The sequence below is a fragment of the Tupaia chinensis genome, unplaced genomic scaffold, assembly GCF_000334495.1.
Source record: "Tupaia chinensis unplaced genomic scaffold, TupChi_1.0 Scaffold000567_1, whole genome shotgun sequence".
In the NCBI taxonomy this organism is placed as follows: domain Eukaryota; kingdom Metazoa; phylum Chordata; class Mammalia; order Scandentia; family Tupaiidae; genus Tupaia; species Tupaia belangeri.
Window position 1 is genome coordinate 68999 of NW_006160080.1, and position 4889 is coordinate 73887.

The 4889-nt window shown below is 42.4% G+C and overlaps 1 protein-coding gene across 2 annotated transcripts in view; it reads left to right on the forward strand.

The window, feature by feature from the left end:
• The first annotated feature begins 3512 nt into the window (after positions 1-3512).
• Positions 3513-4889, forward strand: part of CA5B (carbonic anhydrase 5B) — a 53507-nt gene continuing 52130 nt past the window's right edge. Inside the window, exons 1-2 of one of the 2 annotated variants that reach the window (XM_006157948.3) lie at positions 3513-3662; positions 4474-4698. The gene's annotated coding sequence lies outside the window, so the exon portion shown is untranslated. Of the gene's footprint in view, positions 3663-4392; positions 4699-4889 lie in introns of those variants that run through there. The other variant, XM_027775454.1, reaches the window with a different exon arrangement.

A 4889-nucleotide genomic window follows, 5' to 3' on the forward strand; every position in this document is an offset into this window, starting at 1 on the left:
TTACATCATTTTCCACAATTCTCTATACCCGATCATTCTCTTTCCCACAATTTTTTGTTTCCCATAATTTGTTTACTCCCCAAATTTCCTTTCCTCTCCCACAAATACATTCTGTTTGTTTTTAAATAGAAATTGTTTTCTGTTCTGTTCTCCCTTAGTTGCCATAGGATGTTTACAATTGAAAAACAGTTCTCAAGTGGCTGGGTCCAGCTTCTTTAAACATTGGGCTATAGGCTGGCCCACTTCTCTATTCTGTTCCATAGTTGTCCATTTTGTCCCACAATTTCCCGTTCTATCCCATAATTCCCCATTCTCTTCAATTTTCCTTTTGCTCACAAAATTGCCCATCCTCTCCCACAATTGTTTATTATATTAAATGACTAGAAAGCTTATAATTATGTCTTTAAATGTGTATTTATCTTACCTGCCTATGAGTTTTCTCAGGTAGAAACTATATCTTATTGACGTTGCTAGCCTCAGTGGTACTCACAGTGTGTCTCAGCTCAGGGGGCCAGTTCACACTCTTACCAGTCTAGTAGAAGAAGAAAAAGGAGCCTCAGAAGGGAAATCAACTCTTTGCTTCCTTCATGAAGAAAGCCTTGCTGTGAAAAAAAAATTCATCCTAAATAAGCACTGTGTTTAGTAATATACTGGATTTACATTCTACTTGTTTTTAAATTCATGACAGAGCACATATGCTGGAAAGAGAGAGAAGCCCCAAAGGCTTGGTCATGTCATGGTCTCATTTTTTCTGTCCTCAGTACTGCAGCCTACCAGGCTCCTGAGCACAGAGGTTTTCAGACCAACTGTGCTGGGGACTCAAACCTTGCAGTAGGCATGTGGCTTCCAGCTCCTTGGTCCAGTACACTGCTGGCTGCACTACTGAAGCTTGGCCAGTTATGCATTCTAATTCAGCTTCTTATCTCAGTTTAAACCAGTAAGTAGGGACTGATAGACTAGCACTTGAGTGGAACTGCCCTGTGCCATTTATAGCCTAGCTCTTGATGCATAATTGAGCAGGCACTAAAGAGGTACAGCAATGAATGAATCTTGAACATTCATTTAGCAATATTTATGGAACATCTACTGATGTTGCAGATATGCCATTAAAGTGCTGAGAATACAAAGTTGGCCAAACTAGTCAAAGTCCCTGCTGTTATGGAACTGACATTCTACTAAACAAACAATTCAATATACTAGCAGATAAACAATAACTTGACATTGTGAGAAACATTAAGAAGATGAAATAGGTAGCAGAGATGGAGAAGTGAAGCTTCTACTCAAAATGTCCTTCATGGTACATCAGGTTTGCATCTCCTGGGAGCTTGTTTGAAATGCAGAATCTCAGGCCACATCATAATACCACTAAGTCAGTTCTGCAGAGGAACGTATTCCCCAGGTGGTCCCTGTGCACAGCACAGATTAATAGGCTCTTGATAAAGCTCCAGATATACTTGCCAGGAAAGATGTCTTTAACAAGGTGACATTCTAGCTAAGAATTGAATGATGAGAAAAACGCAGTCATATAGAGATCTGGACAAGGATTGGTCCAAAAAATAACAGTGAAGGAAAATGTGTTGACACAGGAATGAAAGGGGAAGACCAGTGTGGGTAGAACTGAATGAGAAAAGCACCTTGGAACCTCCATCCTAGATAAAAGATGATCTGTAGGCTACCCTCTGTTCAGGCAGATCCCCAGGGCCTGTGTCCTCACTTAAACAGGAAAGTTTTGATAGTCAATTTAACATGCTGTATTTTGCAATTTTGCCTATAGTTCACAATGAGGGGACCTGAGTGTCTGATATTTACTGAAGAGCCTGGGGCCAGATGGTAGCTTGTTGATAAAAAAAAAAAAATGGTGCTCTGCAAAGCAATTCCACATTGGGAAGGGCGCCAGTTCAATCTGGAGACCTCCCTGAGTGTGTTGGGCACATACTTGCCCATGATCATGGGATGGCTGGAGATTGGGGGTGGATCACAACATTGTACCCTGTTGTGAGTGTGTTCTCTCTCTCATGGAAGACATAGATAAACTTAAAAGTAAAACCTACTGGGACCAGCAGGTGGTGTGATGGTTAAGGTGCTGGACACTCCCACATGGTCGACCTCAGTTCAAGTCCCAGAATTGATGACTTACTTTCTCACTTTTCTTCTCTCTCTCTCTCTCTCTGTCTGTCTCTCTCTCTCTGTGTGTGTGTGTGGTCAAATTAAAATAAATAAATGAATAAATAAAAAAATAAATAATTGTTTTAAAAAATAAAACATATCACAAGAATCATTGATGTGAGTGCTTGCACAAAAGTCCTACATGTAAGACCTCTATTTCTACAAAACCGAGGTACAGCACCAGGAAGATTTTTGCTGCAGTCACTTACCCATCCAGCACCCACAATACTGTTAATGGATCAGAGAATTTTTTCTTTCTAAGTCTGGACAAAACCCTAGAAATTCCTAACATGGTAATTCAGGCAGCTACTATAAGTAGTTCAAAAACTTGACATGTGAGTTGAAACCTATTTGCCATCCTGAGTAAAAGATGATCTGAAGGCTACCCTCTGTTCAGGCAAACCCTCAGGGCCTGTGTCCTCACTCGAACAGGAAAGTTTTGATAGTCAATTTAATGTGCTGTGTTTTGCGATAGCACCTACAGTTCACAATGAGGGGACCTGAGTGTAACTGGTTTTGACACTTCCCATGTAGTTCACTACGTCTTCCTTAGGAGGAAACGGGATTTTTCTCAGGACTAAAATTCAAGAAAAAGTGTGCTTCTAGATAAACAAAACAAAAATGAAAAACTTAGTTGATTTTCATCCTGTAAGCACTGGAAACCTTAAAAATGATCTCTATTTCCTCTTTTCTGTAGCTATTCAAAAACTTAGGGTCAAATTTCTGGCTTAGGGGCTCAGAGGTGGTACAGAAGTGTGAAACTGCAAGCTCTGTGAGTCTGGCCCTCATTCCTGGTGTGTGCCTATGATCCTGAGCTGGCTGGGGTGGGGGGAAGATCATGGTTTAGGGATCTTGTTGGAGAGCTGTTTCTGTCTGTCTATCATGTCTCTCTTGCCCATGGAGGAAATGAATAAATGAACTTAATTTTTTTTTCTGGCCTTCCTTTAACAACTCTCCTGGATCCAATGGAGTGTAGACTGTACTTTTAAATATTAATCTTACCATAATGGAGTGCATTATTCTCCTTCCATTCAGCTCCTCTTTTTCTGGTTCCTTCTACTGTTTCTTGTATCTGGTAATGTCTATATCTGAGTAACATGCCTCAAATGATCATTTGTGGAAGAAAGTGGTGTAACTACTTGTGTAAAAATCAACTCAGTCATTTATGTAGGCTAGATCAATTTCTGTGAGTTCATTTTTCAGGCAAAAAAAATGACTGACAGTTGAAACATTTTATAAATGAGGCAAAGTTCTCAGGGTCAGAGTAAGCTTAATAAAAGTGTTGTGTTGAAGCTTGTTCTTTTCTCTGTGTTCCTTCTAGCGCAACATTTTGAATATTCTCATGGTTTTCAAGCCAGAAATGAAATAGAGTGTGGGAAGAGAAAAAAAGGAGCTAATGTATACCATCATAAAATCTTACTCGTTGGCATATGAAAAGATATGAATAGCAAATCTAACTGCTACAAGCTGTGAACCTTTCTACACATATGAAAAGGGTAACTGTTCAATGAAGATTATTGAGAATTTATTGTGTAAAGAGGTGTACTGAGGGGACTAGCAGATGGCATAATGGTTACGTCGCTGGACTCTCACATGACTGACTGTGGTTTGCGTCCCAGATCCAGCAGCTTTAAACTCATGATAGATGTGTGTGCCTACATGCCCAAGGTCCTGAGAAGAGAATGGAAGAGAAGGGATTGCGGCATGGTCATTCCCCTTGGGGTGGGGAGTTTCTCACTTTCTGTCTCTCTGTCTCTCTGGCAAGCACACATGCCCTACAGTAAAAATCTCTCTTAAAAAAAAAAGAAAGAAAGAAGTGTACTGAGTACTATAAAAGAGGTTTCCTGTGTTTGCTATACAAGAATATTTCTACAAATAGGATCAAGACCACCTGTGATTACCCAGTCCTTTTCCACCTATCACCCCCTTCCCACATCTTCCCTAACTTTCTCATCATTCCTTGTCATATCCAAACCCAAGTTGGGACAATTTCAGATGGCAAAATCCTTGAGGCTTGTCTTAAAATATGATTTGAAAGAATGAACCAGAGACTTATGTAGAAGGAGAAAGTTGGTTAAAACCTCTTCACATTTTGCTTATTGAAGAAAACCCAGGGTTGTTAGTGGAGAGAGCAAGGCTGCAGAATAATCTCAGAGCACCGGGATGCAACCAGAGGTTCAGTCTCAGTGGGGCGATGTCTCCACAGCCCCTGGACCGCAGGAGGGCGCAGGGTGCCTAGGGAGCCATCAGGAGACGGAAGTGCAGGAATTCTGTTGACTCCGTTCATCTGCCTTGCTCTCTCCACAGCTGCACAGTTCTGGGTTAGAGGATCTGAGAACTGGCTGGAAGGGACACAGGTCCACAGAAGACGTGAAAACTGGCTCGAAGAAACCCCAGTGAATTGGACATGAAAACTAGCGGGAAAGGTCACGTCCAGGGCTTGTTTCCCTACTGAGTCAACCTGTTTTCAACACATCAGGTCGTGATGTTTGGAGATGGGAAAAACCTGGGGAAAGTCATCTTTTTGACCAGGTTAGTCTGAATTCACACCGCGAACGCGGCCTGTGGCGGGCGGGGGTTGGTATGGTGGCGGGATGGCGTGGGGCGGGGGCTGGAGCGAGCGGGAGTGGAGGCGTGGCCCAGGACCGAGGGGCGAGCCCAGGAGGAGCACAGGGGAATGGCTAGGATGGAACGGGCGTGACTGTGGGGGGGGGGGGGGGGGG